The sequence below is a fragment of the Malaclemys terrapin genome, chromosome 1 (genome assembly GCF_027887155.1).
Source record: "Malaclemys terrapin pileata isolate rMalTer1 chromosome 1, rMalTer1.hap1, whole genome shotgun sequence".
NCBI lineage: Eukaryota > Metazoa > Chordata > Testudines > Emydidae > Malaclemys > Malaclemys terrapin.
The window spans coordinates 178,524,985-178,544,939 of NC_071505.1; the positions used below are offsets into that span (position 1 = coordinate 178,524,985).

Sequence of the window (19,955 nt, forward strand, 5' to 3'; positions counted from 1 at the left end):
TTGTTTAAGATATTTCAAGAGATGCTGTCAGACACCAGGTGCAGGAGATGAGTTTAAAATGCAGGGAGGATTAATGCTGTAGTAAAGGGGTCAGACTGAGCCATGTCTACCATGAATTAAAGACACTCAGAAGATATGTAAGCTTGCTTTCTGATACTTACAAAGATCCCCTCTTCTGTCTGCAAATTTAAATAGAAAACTGTGGTTGTTAGGACGATTGTACGCTGAAGTTCACTTTGGTGCACTCAAGTAGTTACCCCTATATGTATTTGAGGACCATGTCTTTGGTCTTGTTTGGTGGCAAAAAGGAGCAGTAAAGCACACTAACAGATTTGCTGAAGATTCTCCAGATGTGGGGCAATCTCCCTGGTGGCAAGAAGATAACATAGCTGATCCCATCCTCCCACTTTCTGGCATAGGAGGCATCCCAGGGGTAAGCCAGGGGCATGAGTTTGAGTAGCCCTGGGGACTGAGAGAGCACAAAAGTGCTTCTGAAGAAGGTTCAGTATAATGCTTGTAAACATCCCAAACTTTATTTCAAAAACCATGTTCTTTAAAAAAGGAAAATTCCTGGACCATATGCTATTAAATAAGCATTCCACATCCCTGAGCTGCCACATAAATCTGAAGTGTTTAAAAAGCTGTTTTTTGAGTTATGAATGCAAAAAAGATTCTGAAAAATGTCTTAAATGAAAATATTTTCCATACCTATACAGATCACTTATAATTGGCCAAAGCAGATTTTTATGGCACCTTCCCAGATTCACACAAACAAACAAAACCTGCCGCTGAGCCTGGGCAGAATATGAGAAATTTCAGCCTAAAAAGAAAATTTTGAGAGATTTTATAACCAGTCTTTTCCCACTTGCTCAGTGTGAATATATATGTATTTTTTCAAAGGCAAGTGACCATCTTTATTAGGGTAAGTGCTAGGTGAGTTAGGCTTTCGGTGAAATTTCCAAAAGCATTTAAGTGATTTACATGCTTACGTTCCAAGACTTTGAATGGGACTTTTGAAAATTTTATCCTTTGTGCCTAGCACGGGAAGGTTTTGTGACTATTTTCCAATATTGATTAGAAACTAGGGCTGTCGATTAATTTCAGTTAATGCATGCAATTAATGCAAAACAAATTAACTAAATTAAAAAAGTTATGATTAATCGCAGTTTTAATCGCACTGTTAAACAATAATAGAATACCAATTTAAATTGATTATGAATATTTATGTATGCTTTTCTACATTTTTAAATATATCGATTTCAGTTATAACACAGAATACAAAGTGTAGAGTGCTCACTTTATATTATTTTTATTACAAATATTTGTACTGTGAAAAGGATAAACAAAATAAAGTGTTTTTCAATTCACCTCATACAAGTCTACTCAGTCCTACTTCTTGTTCAGTGAATTGCTAAGACAAACAAGTTTGCTTACATTTACAGGACATAATCTTGCTCACTTCTTATTTACGATGTCATCTGAAAGTCAGAACAGGCATTCGCATGGCACGGTTGTAGCCGGCATTACAAGCTATTTATGTGCCAGGTATGCTAAACTTTGGTATGCCCCTTCATGCTTCGACTTGTAGGCGCTTAAGTTTTACATTGTTTTGTTTTTGAGTACAGTTATGCAAAAAAAAAAATTACATTTGTAAGTTGCACTTTCACAATAAAGAGATTGCACTTCAGTACTTGTATGAAGTGAATTGAAAAATACTATTTCTTTTGTTTAGCTTTTTTACAATGCAAATATTTGCAATAAAAATAATATAAAGTGAGTACTGTACACTTTGTATTCTGTGTTGTAATTGAAATCAATATATTTGAAATGTAGGAAAACATCTAAATAAGTATATAGTACATTTAAATTGGTATTCTATTATTGTTAAACAGTGCAATAAAAACTGCGACTAATCACAACTTTTTTTAATCTCATGATTAATTGTGATTATTTTTGTAATTGTTCGACAGCCCTATTAGAAAATATTAACAATAATGGTTTAAAATGAAAGTGAAATCTTAATCTCAACTGTAATAGCATTACAATTATAATGTGTTCAATGATCTTGCAGTGGCATCGACCCCCCCTGCCCCTCAACAATTATATTTCCTAATCATAGAATTTTTTAAGGATATTTGGAATGTCCTGTTGATCCACTCCATTTAGAAGGTTAAGAACAAAAGACCTGGTATGGAATGCAGCATCAGAGAACAGGCCTGTTTCAAAAATGGTATGTTATATATTTATTTGGTAGTGAGATAATTTTTTCTACATATGAAACTTTTATTCTATTAACCGGTAAAAAGTAGCATTTAGATCATAATCTTTGTAGTGCTAGAAAGATTGTGATTAAAAAAATTCTCTGTTTTGCTATGCCAGAATGGGATTATACTTGGAAAAAAAAATCTATGTAGCTATTGTGATGTAATCTATTTATGTGGCCCTCATTATCCTAGTATCTGACCTTTCACAAATCTGCTTTTAATATAGAACTATAAAGGCTCTTATATTGGATATAACAAATAGGCGATGTATTACCTTACAGGTCTTGTCTTGCCAACATCTGGGGGCATGTGTCTTAAAAATATGGGTTATTTAGGCCTCTGCTGCTTTGCAGGTTAGTTATAAATTCAGGGCAACAGTGTCCTATCACCAGTTAACAGCTCAGGTCATCCAAGCAGACAATTCATCCTCCTACTTTCCTGTAATCTGTAAACCTGCACTTTTACTTGGCTCCCTCTCTCCTCCCATTAGCCAGTTATAAGAAATATTATTTAATGGGGCACCGACATCTAAAGACTTCTGTGTGTTTAACAAAATCTCACTAAAACATCAGGCGGCCAATTCTAATGAGATCAAGTGGGCTCTAGGGAGCCAACTTATCCATCCCAGAGGTTTCTGCAAGAAGCCAGTTGGCGTTGCAGTGGAGCTATAGTGCTGAAATAAGATTTGAGTAAGGAAGCACCCTGGTAAAAGGCTAGGCATCATATTGTAGTTGGAGAGGTCAATATGTAATGAGTTGTCTTTAAACAGATTAAAATTACTTGTATGGTGTCAATTAAGCTGGTAAAAAATTGTGTTGAGAGTGAGATGCTTGGGAGACCGAAAAGGAAGTGGCAGTTCGTGGGGAGAAGATGGGTGATGGGCAAGGGTTACGGAGAGATTGTTCCTGGGACTAGATGCATGGCTGCTTCTGCCTCAGTGGAAAAAGACCACTAATAAAACAAACACAGGCAGAAGTAAAGTGCACATGAGAGCCATGGTGGGCTTCAGCTGGAACAGAACCAAGATGATGGTTCTGTGTGTCTGCATGAGGAGGAGGATTTGAAAAGCCGCCATTTAAGGCTTGTCCATGCTGCACATTGCAAAGGCCAGCTATCTGGGGGCTCCCCAGAGCAGGGCTGGCTTCAGGGTTTTGGCCGCCCCAAGCAGCCAAACCAAAAAAAAAAAAAAAAAAAAATGCTGTGATCTGGCAATTCGATGGGAGGTCCTTTGCTCCGAGCAGGAGTGAGGGACCGCCTGCCGAATTGCCGCCGAACAGCTGAACGTGCCGCCCCTCTCCAAAGTGGCCGCCCCAAGCACCTGCTTGGTAAGCTGGTGCCTGGAGCCGGCCCTGCCCCAGAGGGCCCATATGCAGCAGGGTTTTAGAGAGGCATGGCAGAGGAGTAGCAGGCATGGGTCAGGTGGATCTGCAACTCTGCTTCTCCACTGTCCTCACTGAGTACGATGGGGAGCTGGCAGCAGAGCTCCTCCTCTGCATGATCTGGATCTCTTTCCTTACCAAACGCCATACAACCTCCCTATGTCACACCCAGCTGCTGAAACTTGGATGGCAGGGAAAGAGACAGGATTTAGTCCCAATATAGGTGTGAGATGAGAAGGAAAAATATCAAACAGGGAGAAGAGAATTCGCTGATTTGGTGCTGTCATGCTGCAGGATCTCTGCCAGAGCATGTGCTACCACTTTCAATAGCATATAATGTGGTAGCAGCCTTCAGGGCATTGAATTCTGAATGAAAGGCTGTGGGATTCTGATTTAGCCACTAAATCAGTTTAAAATCTACAAACAATGAGTTTTTTCACATTTAGAAATATCCAGGGTATACGCAGTAACATCTTCTCAGTGTGGATGATGGTAAATCCAAATGTCATCAGTTTATTTAAGGTCTCCTGGGCAGGGTAGGATAAAATTAATAATTCCATGTCTTTGCCTCTCTGACCTCATTCCACTTCCTGTTTTTGAATTCCATCACTGCAATATGAACACTTTTGGATGCAGGATTTTTAAATGGACGTTAAGGCTCTCAATCACCCAGTCCAGCAAGAGTTTCTGCTTCATTCAGAATATTTTAAAATACCTTTTACAATATTGTACTGTAGCATGAATTCAAATTGAAAAGTCTACTGCAGTGCAAAAACGCTTCAAAATTTGCTGAAACATGAACTTTTCTTCTGTTCACATGAATCATAGAATCATAGAATATCAGGGTTGGAAGGGACCTCAAGAGGTTATCTAGTCCAACCCCCTGCTCAAAGCAGGACCAGTTCCCAACTAAATCATCCCAGCCAGGGCTTTGTCAAGCCAGGCCTTAAAAACCTCCAAGGAAGGAGACTCCACCACCTCCCTAGGTAATGCATTCCAGTGCTTCACCACCCTCCTAGTGAAATAGTGTTTCCTAATATCCAACCTGGACCTCCCCCACTGCAACTTGAGACCATTGCTCCTTGTTCTGTCATCTGCCACTGCTGAGAACAGCCGAGCTCCATCCTCTTTGGAACCCCCCTTCAGGTAGTTGAAGGCTGCTATCAAATCCCCCCTCATTCTTCTCTTCTGGAGACTAAACAATCCCAGTTCCCTCAGCCTCTCCTCATAAGTCATGTGCTCCAGCCCCCTAATCATTTTTGTTGCCCTCCGCTGGACTCTTTCCAATTTTTCCACATCCTTCTTGTAGTGTGGGGCCCAAAACTGGACACAGTACTCCAGATGAGGCCTCACCAATGTCGAATAAAGGGGAACGATCACGTTCCTCGATCTGCTGGCAATGCCCCTACTTATACAGCCCAAAATGCCGTTAGCCGCCTTGGCAACAAGAGCACACTGTTGACCCATATCCAGCTTCTCGTCCACTGTGACCCCTAGGTCCTTTTCTGCAGAACTGCTACCTAGCCATTCGGTCCCTAGTCTGTAGCAGTGCATGGGATTCTTCCATCCTAAGTGCAGGACTCTGCACTTGTCCTTGTTGAACCTCATCAGGTTTTTTTTGTCCCAATCCTCTAATTTGTCTAGGTCCCTCTGTATCCAATCCCTACCCTCTAGTGTATCTACCACGCCTCCTAGTTTAGTGTCATCTGCAAACTTGCTGAGAGTGCAGTCCACACCATCCTCCAGATCATTAATAAAGATATTAAACAAAACCGGCCCCAAGACCGACCCTTGGGGCACTCCACTTGAAACCGGCTGCCAACTAGACATGGAGCCATTGATCACTACCCGTTGAGCCCGATGATCTAGCCAGCTTTCTATCCACCTTACAGTCCATTCATCCAGCCCATACTTCTTTAACTTGGCGGCAAGAATACTGTGGGAGACCCTATCAAAAGCTTTGCTAAAGTCAAGGAATAACACATCCACTGCTTTCCCCTCATCCACAGAGCCAGTTATCTCATCATAGAAGGCAATTAGGTTAGTCAGGCACGACTTCCCCTTGGTGAATCCATGCTGACTGTTCCTGATCACTTTCCTCTCCTCTAAGTGTTTCAGAATTGATTCCTTGAGGACCTGCTCCATGATCAGAATTGATTCCTTGAGGACCTGCTTTGTTTTGGATCACTTGCTTTTTGTTCTTAGGGAGCTGGGTTATTTATCCAACCTCTTGACAGAGGAGCTTTTTGCAAAGTACACGTCTTAGTGACCTTCCTGCAGCGAAGGGCACATCTGTTTCGGGGCTAGGGTCAGCACTTAGTGAGACATCAGCCTGTATTCGGAATGGGGTGCGGGGCTGTGTCTGACTATGATCTTTGTTTTGGGGGATGGAGGTGCAAAGAGTATGGGGGGGTGGAGAGCAGGTAATGTATATGCCAGGATGTCAGCTATGGTTCTCCCACAGTTCTCATGATTCATTAGACTGGGCTGCTTGTTGAAAATGGTGGTGGTTCAACTGGCAACTACCTTAGGAATCTTCTCTTTTTAATCCACTGTGTAGAGACCAAAATACCATATGACTGCTGTCTGCAGGACAGGGTGTGTGTGTTGGGATGGGAAGGCACTGCTTTTAGAAATGGCGTTCTCTCAAGAGTACGCTCTTTGGTGCTGAAGCTCTGACAACTGGTCTAGCTAGGAGGCAAAACAAGTGCAAATTCTCTGCCTTGCAGCAGCAGCTGAATGTGGACAAGTTGTAATTGGAGTTGACTGAAGAGAAGAATGTCTGATCCTCCTGGGGGTGGCTGGCTGGCCCCCAATTCTTTCTCTTGTGAGCTCCCAACAGGGAATGGCGTTGCAGTGGGACAGTGTGTGCTTGGCCTCTGCTCTCCTGCAGAACTGGGTTCTGAACTGGAATCACAAAGTGAAAATTGAGCCTTAGTGGCCATCTGGCCTCCTCATAACACTCACCACTGATTTCAGCATTGGTCGGCAGTGTCTGCTCAGGACGAGACTAGCACAGGGCTTACAGGTCAGGGTTGAAAGGGCATTGACTTGGTTGCATGAGGGAAGCTAGTGTGGTGCCTGACCTTGCTGAGTCCCACTTTGGCTGGTACTGTTGCCTGTTCTTCTTCACATGGTTAGTAGCTGTTTTCAACTATATATAGGAAGTTTTGTTGTGGGGAAGCCACCTGGCAGGACATTAGTCACCATCTGAAGGCTGAGCCAATTGGAGCTTAGCAAGGAGGAGGCTACAAATATGGGAAACTGGAGACAGCCTGGAGAACTCAGCAGCTGAATCATGTTCGCTGGTGTCCACTGTGAGGTGTGTGTCTTCATAGACTTTACTAATTCTTTTGGATCCAGAGATGATGTACTCCCTATCTCACTGGGTGCCAGAGAAAGGCACTGGAAGTTACCGCTGGTTGTGAGAGTTTGACTGGAAGAGTTGAAGGAGTCTGTGGAACTGCCATCTTGTTCTTGCTGTAAGAAGCTCTAGGGACATGTATATCTTTTGAATTGCAAGAAGGGCTGACGACTCCCCCCATGAGAGAGTTGGAGGGAAGCGTATCCACACATGTACATACATAAGAATGGCCATACTGGGTCAGAACAAAGGTCCATTTAGCCCAGTATTCTAGCCAATGCCAGGTACCCCAGAGGGAATGAACAAAACAGGTAATCATCAAGTGATCCATCCCCTGTCACCCATTCCCAGATTCTGGCAGTCAGAGGTTAGGGACACCACACAAGATACACATTTCCTCAATATTTTATAATAGCAACAAATGTGGAAGTTTGGGGGAGAAACACCTAAGAGCTGTCACATAGCAGTTGTTTATGAGAAAAATTTACAGGCATTTCAGCCTAATACGTGTAGATTCTTTATTCTTAGGTTTGGCAGAATTCAATTTTTCTACAATTAATATAGATTTTTATTTTAAAGATTTTTTTTTTACAGTTGCTGGAAACTAAGGGGGGAGGAAAGGGTTGGGGCTCGGGTTAAGACAGCAATGTGAGGTGGGCTTCAGGGATCTCACCGCACTGACAGAGGGGCCCAAGGCACCGTGGCACAAGGTGCGGGGGCTTAGATCCTCACCTGGCGCAGCAGTGACCCAGCCAGGACTGCAAGAAGGAGGCAGAGTCCCCAACTGAGGGGTGTTGCTGAACAGTTCCTGTCTGGGCATGACTCAAACACTCGTGGCTGGTGGGTGAGTGAATGAACAGGGTTGTGACCACAGAGGTGCAAAGAGTTCCCTGCATATCTGCGGTGCTGGTGACACTCTATTGCTGCGGGCACAAGATGTGGGGAAGGGTCTGGTCTTTGCAGAGCAGAGCAATGATCTCTGACCAGGGCAGCAAGGAAGACGAGGACGAGCCCCTGGCCCGGTGCGAAGCCACTCTGTTGCTGAATGGCTCTGTCCTCAAACAGTTCTGTTGGTTTCATCCCTAATTACAGTTTCTAGCATTTTTACATAAGGATGTAAAGTATTGGGGCATTCAAATATCTTGATGGCCTCAAATTCCTACTGCACTTCCCTTAAATAAAAATGCATTTGTGTTTGCTCTTTCAATCCTTGGCAAATGATGACCTCAAGCACCTGATCATACTTCATCAAATCCTAGAAAATTAAATAATATAGCAAACCTAATTCCTCCCTAAAATAGATGATCATAACATTGTGATAAATGAAGAGGGTGGGGGTAGCTCCCTTTTATGGCTACCCAGCCAGCCAGTAGCTATAAAATCCCTCTTAGTAGCTGTTCTCTAATTGCTCTACCTGTAAAGGGTTAAAAAGTCTCATTGCTATGCATAGTGGGCACCTCGCCAAAAGAGCCAATGGGAAGGCTAGAATTTTTTAAAATTGAAAAAAGACTCCTTTTTGTCTGTCTGTCTGTTCTCTGGGGGAGAAGCAGACAGGGCAGAGCTATGCTGTAAGAAGTTTGGGCCAGGTATGAAAAAATCATCAGTATCATACTTAGAAACTACTCATTTAAAACCCCAGATATGTAAATAGATCAGGAAATGTATTGGAAGATGTGATTAGGTTTATCCCTTTTATTTTGTTATGGCTTGTGGATTCCTCTGTGCTAACCCCAGGTGCTTTTGTTTTGTTTGTAACCTTTAAACCGTACCTCAAGAAAGTTATACTTGGTGCTTAATCCTTGTAGTTGCACTTTTAAAAATCTAGCAATAGCCTGAGTTCCCAGATGTATTTTCTTCCCTTTTTTTATTAATAAAATTTACCTTTTTTAAGAACAGAATTGGATTTGTGTGTCTTAAGAGATTTGAACACATGTTGTTTAATTAGCTAGTGCCAAGAGCTGATTTCTTTTTTGTTTTGTTTTGTTTCTCAGCTCTTCCCCGGGTGGTGGTGGGGGGAGGGCTTGAGGGTACCCCACTGGAAGGAATTCCCAAGTGCGCCTTCCTGGGCTCTCAAAGAGGTTCTGCACTTGAGTGGTGGCAGCATCTACCAAGATGAAGAGAGAAGCTGTAACCCTGGGAGTTTAATCCAAGTCTGGAGTGGCCAGTATTAATATTTAGAATCCTTGTGGGCCCCCACCTTCTGCACTCTAAGTGCCAGAATGCATTTGTGTTTGCTCTTTCAATCCTTGGCTAATGATGACCTCTAGCACCAGATCATACTTCAGCAAATCCTAAAAAATTAAATATAGCAAACCTATTTCCTCCCTAAAATAGATGATCAGAACATACATAATTTAATATATGTAGTTTCTGTTCTAACTAGACCTGGCTGCAAATTTTCTGACAGCACATTTTGTTTGTTGGAAAATGGTTATTTGACTGAATCAAAATTTTCAAGAGAAACCAGGCAGGCAACCTGATTGCCTGCTTTCCCTGATTCCCTTGGCTGCCTGGCAATCTGGGCAGACAGTCTGCCAGGAGGCTGCTGGGGAGACTGGAGAGCTGGGCAGCCTGCCTGCTCACCCTCCAGGCAAATAGCTGATAAGCCAAAAAAATCCATTTTGGTTCTCTCCCAATGGAATTTTCTCACTTTTCCTTCCTGTGAAAAATGTTGAGATTTTTTTTCATTTAAATTCAGATTTTTTTTTCAAAATCTCAACTTTTTTCATGGAATAGAAAGTGCTGTTCCCACATATATCTAGTTCTAAGTCTCTACAGTATGATGATTTCCATAGATCTGTGCAATATAACAAACATCACCAAAGACCTGCGTCTCTTAATTTTAGTTTTAAAATAACTAAAGTTCTTGTTGCAGACAATGGTGAGGAAGTTACCACGTCAGCTGTATTATGATTTGTTTTGGGTTCTGTGTTAGATGTGTATTAAGAGATGGGCAGGTTCGGTTATGAGGCAGAGCATGTCAACGACTCCCTACTTCAGTGTACTTAAACTAGACCCAAGTTCTGTGACACTGCTGTATTTCCTAAGATATTCTACATAAGTTATTGACCTTTCAAAGTGCAGAGCTCGGCATTTTTGAGGCCAGCAATACAAGGGGCATATGTTTCAAATTATTCTCCAATGCATGTTAGGCAGTTTAACTGTGATACTGAAAATTAATAGGGACTTGAGTCATGCAAGGTGTCCTGACTGTAGTGATATTCAATATGTATATTTTTCTTTATTACTACCATAAACTTTATGCCTCTAGCTAGAAATGTACCTCCTCACTCATCATGTCAACACTGTGGAGAACTTTTTGCAGAGTGTGAAGGTGAAGTTGTTACCACTGTATAAGTATTTAGCTTCTGATTGATAGGCCACCAGTTGAGGCACTGAAATTTGAGTTTATCCCATAAAGTTGAAACTAATTCAGTCCCTGATTGCATTTAAATCTGCATATCATGGGTTAACAGCAAGTACACCTCTACCTCGATATAACGCTGTCCTCGGGAGCCAAAAAAATCTTTCCGTGTTATAGGTGAAACCGCGTTATATTGAACTTGCTTTGATTCGCCGGAGCGTGCAGCCCCATCCCCTGGAGCGCTGCTTTACTGCGTTATATCCGAATTCGTGTTATATTGGGTTGCGTTATATTGAGGTAGAGGTGTAGCTAGATGAACCCCAGTAATTGTAACTGTCTATGGCTTTGGGTATAGGAATTTTTGTGGTGGGAGACAGGGAATTTATAGAGGATACCATTTACCAAATGACTTATTTGCTTTTATGGACTAGCTCAACTACAGTATATACATAGCTGACTTTTTGGACCATACTTCCTATAGATTTTGTCCTCTTATAACATATGTATGATGCCCAGACAAGGTATAGAACTGGATGTTAATGAAAGAGATGTATTCCATGGTGAATCAGTTCACTTACCTTGTGTAGGTATATACATGGCTCACAAGCCTAACAATAAAATGAGAGATGTTTGAAGTTCTTTTAGCAAAGCAAAATAGAAAAAAAATTCCAGAGAATTCTCAGTGTATTTTTCCCCTTCTGTATTAGAATAATATTCTTTTAAGATTGGTCTGCACATTTTATTTAAAAAGCTTCCAGAACTTTAGTATTATTATCTTAGTGCTCCAAATAAAGAAGTTAAGGAATCTGTAAACACACTGGTATTTTAAACAATAACGGGTTCAATTAAGCCATTGCATAAATGGGTGCAGCGCCATTGATTCAACTGGAGTTGTGTCCACTCACATCCAGGGCTGAATTTGGCCTGAAATTCACTGATAATCAGAAAAGTAATGGTCTGAGAGCAGCAGATTGCCTCTCTGTATTCTACATGCTCTCTGTTTACCTCTTAATAACAAAAACACATTTATGCTCTACTTTTTTACTCCTGCTCATTCTATAGAAATCAATGCAGATTTAGGAGGGGGGACAGGATTCCATTTTGTCTCATGCATCGTCAAGAGAGTTAACTAAATTCCAATAACATAATCTTCATCTTGATATGTGTAGCCTTCAGCTCAGTTGTGCAATAACTACGTCTGTAGTGGTCACCATTCAATTACTGCAACATTTTGAAACTGTTACCATGGCATTCAATATTCCATTACATACTAAGTACATTATAAATACAAGAAAGGGGCAAATGCCAAGATAAAGTGAATTTTACCTGTCAATGGTAATTGTCAAATTTTTAATGGCAGTCATTTTATAATATTCCTGAATTGGGTTAGGATTATTGCTGGTGATGCACAAGTCATAAAAATACAGCATGATTCTCAGATCACCAGTTGAGTTTGCAGGGCTGAGAGTTAGAGAAAATATTGTTCTACTTGTAAACTGAACAGATCTGATATGGGATCATTGAAAGACAATAATCTTGGAACTGTGTAATACATTTTTTACAGAATCACCATTCTGAGTGGAATTATGCTTCATTCTTCTGTTGCAGACTGTGAAGTACTTGTTCCCTGGAACTGCACCTGTTCAGCATGACACCTTGCTTTGCTGGTGATGTCACATGCAGCACTGACTATAATTGGAGAATGGAACCTCTTTGTGGGTGCAAGGTATGTTCCATTCTTTTCCAGCAGTTCATGGTTTGCTAAAGTTCTTCATATTCATTTTTCTACTCAATAAGAAATAAGAGTAAAATATGAAATTTACTTTGGTCACAACAGTAGATATCTTACAGCTATAGTCAAGCTCCATTCTCCTTTGCTACTCAGTGGTATATGTGACACTGCCAGCAGAGTGTATGCTGGAGTGTCATCACTAAGTTACAGCTGAGGGGACAATTCATGGACCACAACAGAAATTAAAAATGGAAAAAATGTCTAAAATACTGCCCTGACTTCCAAGCTGTCAGGATGCTTGGGACTTCAGGCACCTGATTCTCCACTCTGCTACATCAGTTTTACATGGTTGTAACTCAACAGTGTAACAGAGGGGAGAATTGGGCCTAATGAGAGGATTATTTCCTTTGGAGAGAAAAATAGGTAGCTGTAATCCCCATGATTCGTACATCTTAAAACATGTTTTGCTTCTGGTAGTATTATAGATTGTAGCAGCAGAAATCTCAAATTAGGAGTTACCAGCATGGTACACCCACTAGTGGTTAAGTGTAAAACACAGTTTATAATTTTAATGATTCAGAGCCGTCAAGTTGTGCATACAGTTAGCTTATGGAAACACACATTATTGGTGTTATCTTTGTCTCTCCTCCCCATTTCTATCCTCTTGTTTCATTTGTTGTGTCTTGGCTTTGTTGTGAATCTGTAAGCTCTTTTGGGCAGGAAATGTGCCTTCCTATATATTTGTATAGCACCTACCATAATGGATTTTCCATCCTATTTGTTTCTACCAAAACATGATATAAGGAGCAGGCAGGAGCTGGGGAGAATGAGGGAGGTTGAAAAATGAGAGCTTGTGAAACTGGGGGTAGAGAGCAGGGATGGGGAAAAGCCACATGGTCAGAGAGTCAAGTGTAGGAGGATAACTCTGTTCTAGAGTTATGGGGAACATAAGAGAGTATCACAGCATAGGGGTTCGATGTTGGGGTGTGTATATGCATTTTTGATGGATCCCCACATTTTGATAGATCAAATCCCTATTTCATCTTGATACTTCACTGCGTACAATGGCTTCCTCTGGCACACAGCTTTATGATTCCGTTGGCTATAGATTTTATATTGTGCTGGAGTTTTCCAGGTGTTTTAATTATTCTAGCATCTGGTCATCCTTGTTCATACATGCATTCATGAGAGCTGGATTATATATATTTAACTCTGACTGGGAACTGCCTCTATAATCCATTTTTGTATGTTCGGAAGTAGTACATATGTTCTTTGATCTGTAAACTTCACAGCTAGTGTTGTTTCATCATAGAATTTTTTCCAAGGATGTGGTTTTGGTTCACCAATTGTATTAAATTTTATTTGCTTGTATGGTGCCACAAGACATAAGTGTCAACATAGTGTATTGAATAGAGATGCTGCATATGGACAATAGTTACAGTTTGCCATTTTCTTGTCTATTGATAAATTAGGTTTTAATATCTATTGCAAGAGATTATGCTTGCTTGAACAGGAATTGCTCCATTAGGAATTTTGGCAGCACGCAAGCCGAGGAACCTAGGACCAAATTCAAATGCAACATAAATGGTGCTGTATGTGACATGTTGGAAAGTGGGTGCAAATGAGAAACTGCAGGCTAAGGACAGAAGGTTGGCGTTGTATTAAGTCAGGCAACCAACAAGAAGCTATAAGTAAATAGGGAACCTATTTGATCTTAATTTGCTGTTTGTTGCTTTTTCCATTTTCTGCCTACGTGGGGTGTAAGTCACACCCACTTTATTACATGTATGTAATACCCACAATGTCATTACTTCTGAATTTTGTCCCCCAGAGAATAGTTCTGCCACCCATTACTTCATGCAAAGGAATTTATTAATTATTGAGTACTGCATTTTTGTTAACGAAGCCACATGAGAGCCCGTCCTCATTGTGCACAATTGCAAGGGAAAATGTTACATTTAGGATCTGACATGTGGAACTAATTTGACTACCTCTGTTGGAGTTCAGAGGGAAATCTTGGCTCTTATGGTGAGGGAAAACATGAGGAATTGTGGGTATCCTGATTCAAGATGCTTCATTTTTACTTTCTCTGTGTGGTACTGCACTGTGAATAAAATATAGGGGTGAAATCCTGTCCCCATTGAAGTCAATGGGAGTTTTGTCTTTGAGTTTGATGGGACAAGGATTTCGCCCTAGGAGTCTGTTGGTTTCTACCAATGGGATCTTTCCTTTAGCTCAATTAAGCAGACCTCTTCCTCAGCCTTAGGTCCTAATGTCATCACCAATTTTGCTTCCTAGATACTTCTCTGTGACTGTAGTTTGCATGTAACTGTTTCAGAGGTCTGTGCTCAGATACAAAAACATACATGTAGAAATCCTTAAAGATCTCAATCTTGTCAGAGGAAATTGTAGGCTGAATATCAGGAAATACATTCTGATAGGGAGAGAGAGAGAGGACAGTGGAATCATTTTCCAAAGGAAATGGTGGCTCTCCTATTGCTAGGGATATTTTAAAACTAGACTAGTCTCTGAGGACTAAAAAATGTACTGTAGGGAACAATCTGGAAATTCCAGAGGAAACACTAGATGACCTAATGGGTCTTCATCTTCTGTTTCTAAGATCCTGAACTCTGTTCTTCATTGCTGTGTGGAATTTTTCTCCAGATGTCTTTGGTTTACTAAAACTTTTATTTTGGGGATTGGTAGGTGTTTGTTTATTCTTGGTAATTACCCTACCTTTAAAAAAATAATGGGTATTGGACCCCATCACCATTGCATTTGTTGCATATATAACATTCAGGTCCTATACAACATCCTATAAAAAGGTATTAATATTCATACCTACTGCATCATTTCTCTTCTCCATCAGCCGAGTTTCTGGTTGAGGCTACAGAACTTCATGGTCAGAAACATTAGTGTTGCCCTAAATGACACACTCATGTATCATTCCTGTCCACACGATGTTTTGTTAGTCACAAGTGTTGATATTTAGGTTTTGTATCAGATCAAAAACTCTGGGGGTAACTCTGCATGTGCTCCAAACTACCATTCTGTTTTATTTATTTTTTTCTTTCAGTGTCTCTGAGACTCACTCACCTGGTTGGTGTATCCATTCCAATGAGAGACATTTCCTATTTTTTAGTGTAATTTGCGGTGCTTTCTGTTCTGGAATAATTAAGAAAAAACTCTAGATAATCTTCAGTTCCCATTGGAGTAGTTTGTGCCTCTAAAGCATAGGCCTGAATAGCTTTCCCATGGTGTATGGGGAGTCCTGAATAGCCTCTCTGAGATGTGCTCCAGCTGAAGTCTCCTTTATGATGCATCTGTAGCTGCTCTTTGGACTTTTTCCTGCTCCCCTTGCATGGAAGGCCAGGGTGGCATCAGGATGTTCCTTTTTTAGTTCTGCAGCTTCTGGTCCTTCATCCCTCTTGTTTTATTTCTGTACACTGAGCAACCATGCTCTCCTACTTTTAAATCCTTCTTGAGTCCTTGCACTCATGCCTCCCCTTGTCTTTTAAGTTAGTTCATGAAAAAAATAATTTGAAAAACCCCTTCACCTTGGAGAAAACAAGATGTGTACCAACCATACATGTTTTGTTATTTGCTTCTGTATCCTTTCTCTCTGCTTCTTAGTCAGTTACTTTGTCTACTTAGATGTTTAACATCTTTAGGACAGATCTGGTATTCATTCAGGGCGATATAAATTATAAACAAAAAACTTAGTTAAATCTGGTTGTTCCTGTTACTTTTTAATCAACATGTTGAATCAATATTAAGCCTTTGTTTTGTTACTTAAAATTGTCAATGTGTCACTTATTCAACTGAGAGATCCTGCAAACAAGACCCAAGTGTTTATTCCATCACAGTAGGCTCAGATGTTCAAAGTAAATAAAGTGTTCCTGAGGCAGATAAGCATATTTGCAAAAGATCTGATATAAACAAATCTATCTCCACCCAAGATTTCACAATCATAAGAATATTTGATTGGGGGTGGAGAGTGGGGGCAGCGAACTATTTAGTATGAATTGTAACTCAGAGAACATAATACATTTGGCTCCTCTTTCTGATTAATACAAAGGACTTGATAAGTTGCACCATGTTCTTTTTTTTAATTAAACATTTTATCATTGTGCAGCCTTTTATTGACATTCTTCATAATAGAGCTGATAAGATCTTGACCTAGTCTTCAGTAAAGTAACATATAACTCAATATTCTGGCACTCACTGTTCCCTTTAGAATTAAACACATGGGTTTCTAATTTTAATTTAAAACCTTATGTACTTTTATTCCCATTTATTTGTTTTTACCTTCTCCATCTTTATATCTTCGTTTGATTTATTTGCACTTCGGATACAACCATTTCTGTGGATCCCTATTTCTATTTATTTGGATGTTTAAGATACCATCTGAATCCAATTCCTCTCTATTATTCTAGAATTCTTTCCTTTTCTTCTCTATCAAAAAAATCACCACCACCAGGAAATAACACACCCAAAACAACAACAAAAACAAACCACAAAACAGTAGCTTATCCTCTAACCTTGCTTCATATGGTACCTATTAAATCCAAATTTGATTTGTTAAACTAGGTTGACTCATTTCTGCCTTGTGAAACTTCTTGAGAAGCTTCATGAAAATATGCTTATGAAAATGTTGTTGCTAATGATGCACTGGAAAGCTATTCTACCTCCAGTGACCTTAAAACACTCTAGTATGTAGAGCTGTCAAGTGTCTTGTAACTTTCATGACAGTCGCCTGTTTAGCTGCCCTGTCACTCATTCTCTCAACCCAGCTGGATTCTCACACTTTCAGCTTAGCTGTGGGAAGGGAGCAGGCATTTGCCTGCAGTTTTGCCCTTTGATGTCTAGAGACTGCTGTGGTGTCTGCTGAGCAGGTAGGAGTGGCAGGAGGTGGTGGTAGATGGAGAAGAAGGTGGAAGTGGGGGCAGATGCACAAGTCAATGGGATGATACTGGCCTGAGAGGCTCACCCCACTCCTGCAGCTGGCAACAACAGAATCTGCCCAGCAAACTCAGCTCCAGATACCTAAAATGTTCTTCTCCTCAGTTGCTCCAGTACCCAACTATCCCTCAGGAGACCAGCACCCTCCATCCCCAACAAGAGTTACTTTCTTCCACAAGCAGACCCTTCATTCCAAGCAGCCTGAGCACCCACCAACCCTCCCCCCCCCACCCTGAGACCACTGACCTCTAGCTGTCCCAGCACCCAATCCTTTACAGGCTAGAGTGAGGTTGCTTCCTATCCATCCAAAGTGCATTGTCCTATTTTTGCTAGTGAGAGATATTTTGTGAGTCAATTAAATTAGAAATTAGTTATCAGGTGTGCTGATATTTTCATTGGAAGTGGTAATGTTCTAAAGTGTACGTTTGCAGTGGCAAGGTGATAATATGGGTCAATTAATTCTGTAATCTTTCACTTATGGAGCCCGGAGTTTGAATATAGGTGAGGTTATAAATGTATTTTAAATCAAGTTCATAGAGCAAAGTGTTCGCATTACAAGATCACATAATTTAGCACAATGGGTAGTCTCACCTCAGATCTACTCAGCACTGGAATAGACTAGTGAAGGTGAGGATGAAAAGTACAGGCAAAGTGGAGTCTGTGATTGTGTGTAACTTTTGTAGTATGCTGAGTTGTTCCAGTCTTTTAAAAGACACGGAAATTCACAACTAGTTTGCATAAAGTTGTCTTTTCCGTGCCTTTGATATATAAACTAAATGTGAGATGCAGTAATAATTAGATTTTTCTAGAAATTGTATTGTTTGATTTTTTTTTTAATTTCCCATTTGATGACCAAATAATAAAGGAGCATGTTAAGAGAGAAGTAAATTTACTATTGCTTATTACCGTGCATAAATCTTTAATGCTTTACATGTTATGGGGAAGTCTGTAGCTATTTGCTTCTATTATGTATAGTACCTTAAAGGACGGATGTACTGTTACAGTCTAGCTAGTTTATCAGCTGATAACATAGCAATTAACACCTTTAGTAAATGTTGTGGTAGTGATAGAGGTGGATTATATAAATTGGGGGAATATGATGTAGTTTGTGGATGTTTTAGTTTGATTATACCCATAGCAGATCAGAATATTGAATAAGGAAAAGCTTACTTGAAATGACCAAGAAATGCATTTGTTGTCTTTCTGTAATGTAGACGCACAACAATTCATTATAGCTTCAAGAAGGAATTCTACTAAATTGAGTTTAAATTATTAAGGTTGAATCATTAAAATAATAAGTTATGTAATGCAGAAATTAGGTTCAGGACTGGTTCAAATAAAGCTTGGAGCCCTCTGCAAAGTAATTTGTTGGGGCCCACATTTTCAAGGCTCAGGGTTCAGTATGTCAACTTTCCTGTAGATGCCTGCTTTAAGCAAATTCCTGCAGGGAACTGAGTTCCAGAGTTGGAGGTTGAGTCAAGGAGAGAATAAAAGGTGTGGGTGAGAGAGTGTATTAATGGAAAGTTAGGAGACATGTCGATACTGAGGAAGGGTGCTGTTGTGGTTAAGGCATTGGACTGGGATTCGGGATATCTGCTTTCAGTTCCTGGCTCTGTCACAAACTTCCTATATAATAACCTTAGGAAAGTCACTTAATTTCTCTGGCCACTGAAGTCAGTGGGAGTTTTGTTATTAACTTAGATGGGGCCAGAATTTCGCCTTCTGTAAAAATGATGGGAACATCCTTTCTCTCGTGTTTCTCTCTTTTCTATTTGGATTGTAAGCTCTTTAGAGCAGGTAATGTCTTATTGATTGTATAGTGCCTACCACAATGGGGCCATGATTTGGTTGGGTTTTCTGACACTATTATAATATAAATAAAGAACAATAATATTGGATGTCTTGTTGAACTGGAACCTGTCATGTACCCTTAGGCATGACTGTGATAAAGAGGGAGAGATCCTAATTTTCCAGGAAACTTTAGTTGTTATGCCCATAGAGCTCATAGTCAGTATGAAAAAGCTCATGCTCATTATCACATTGGCAGTGGAGTGGTAACATCACATTAAAATTTGTATTGACTTTCACTCTGTGGCTGCGGATTTAGACTGGTACTATTTGATCTGCCTTTGGGGAGGTTTTAAAGGCAACTGATCTTGCACAACCAATGTGTTTTATGTCATACACTTTACAGCAGGGGTTGGCAACGTTTGGCACGCGGCTCGCCGGGGTAAGCACCCTGGCGGGCCGGGCCAGTTTTATTTACCTGCTGATGCAGCAGGTTCGGCCGATCGCAGCCCCCACGGGCCGTGGTTCGCCGTCCCGGGCCAATGGGGGTGGCGGGAAGCGGCGCGGGCGAGCGATGTGCTGGCCACGGCTTCTCACTGCCCCCATTGAACTGGGACGGTAAACCGCGGTCAGTGGGGGCCGCGAACGGCCGAACCTGCCGCGTCAGCAGGTAAATAAAACTGGCCCGGCCCGCCAGGGTCCTTACCCTGGCGAGCCGCGTGCCAAACGTTGCCGACCCCTGCTTTACAGCATGAAGCGTAATCTATTAAACAACATGTTAAGGAAAAAAGAAAAGACTAGAAAATACTACAATTGTACAAAAGAGCCTATTTCTAGTGGAGTTTTCAAAAGACACTACAGGAATTGGGTTACCAATGCCCACTGAATGGAATTAAGTACCCAACTCTCTAAGGCCTTGTATTCACTAGAAAATAAAAGGTGTGTTCTTAGTTAATGCAAGGTAAAATTCTAGTGAAGACAAGGCAGTTTGCAGTTTTTATGACAGTTAGCTGTTCAAGCTAAAGGCTAAGAAGGAACATAGGGTTTACTTGACCTGCTCACATGTGTGAAAACTACAATGTGCTTTGTCTTCATTCAGGTG

At 40.8% G+C, this 19,955-nt stretch overlaps 1 long non-coding RNA gene across 6 annotated transcripts in view; it reads left to right on the top strand.

Moving 5' to 3' along the window:
- Positions 1-19,955, top strand: part of LOC128847700 (uncharacterized) — a 394,963-nt gene that overhangs the window by 130,917 nt on the left and 244,091 nt on the right. For 5 of the 6 annotated variants that reach the window (XR_008446936.1, XR_008446940.1, XR_008446939.1 and 2 more), the window contains exon 3: positions 11,980-12,097. The exons of the other annotated variant lie outside the window; for it this stretch is intronic. This is a non-coding gene — a long non-coding RNA (uncharacterized LOC128847700). The remainder of the gene's footprint in view (positions 1-11,979; positions 12,098-19,955) is intronic. 6 annotated transcript variants of the gene reach the window in all.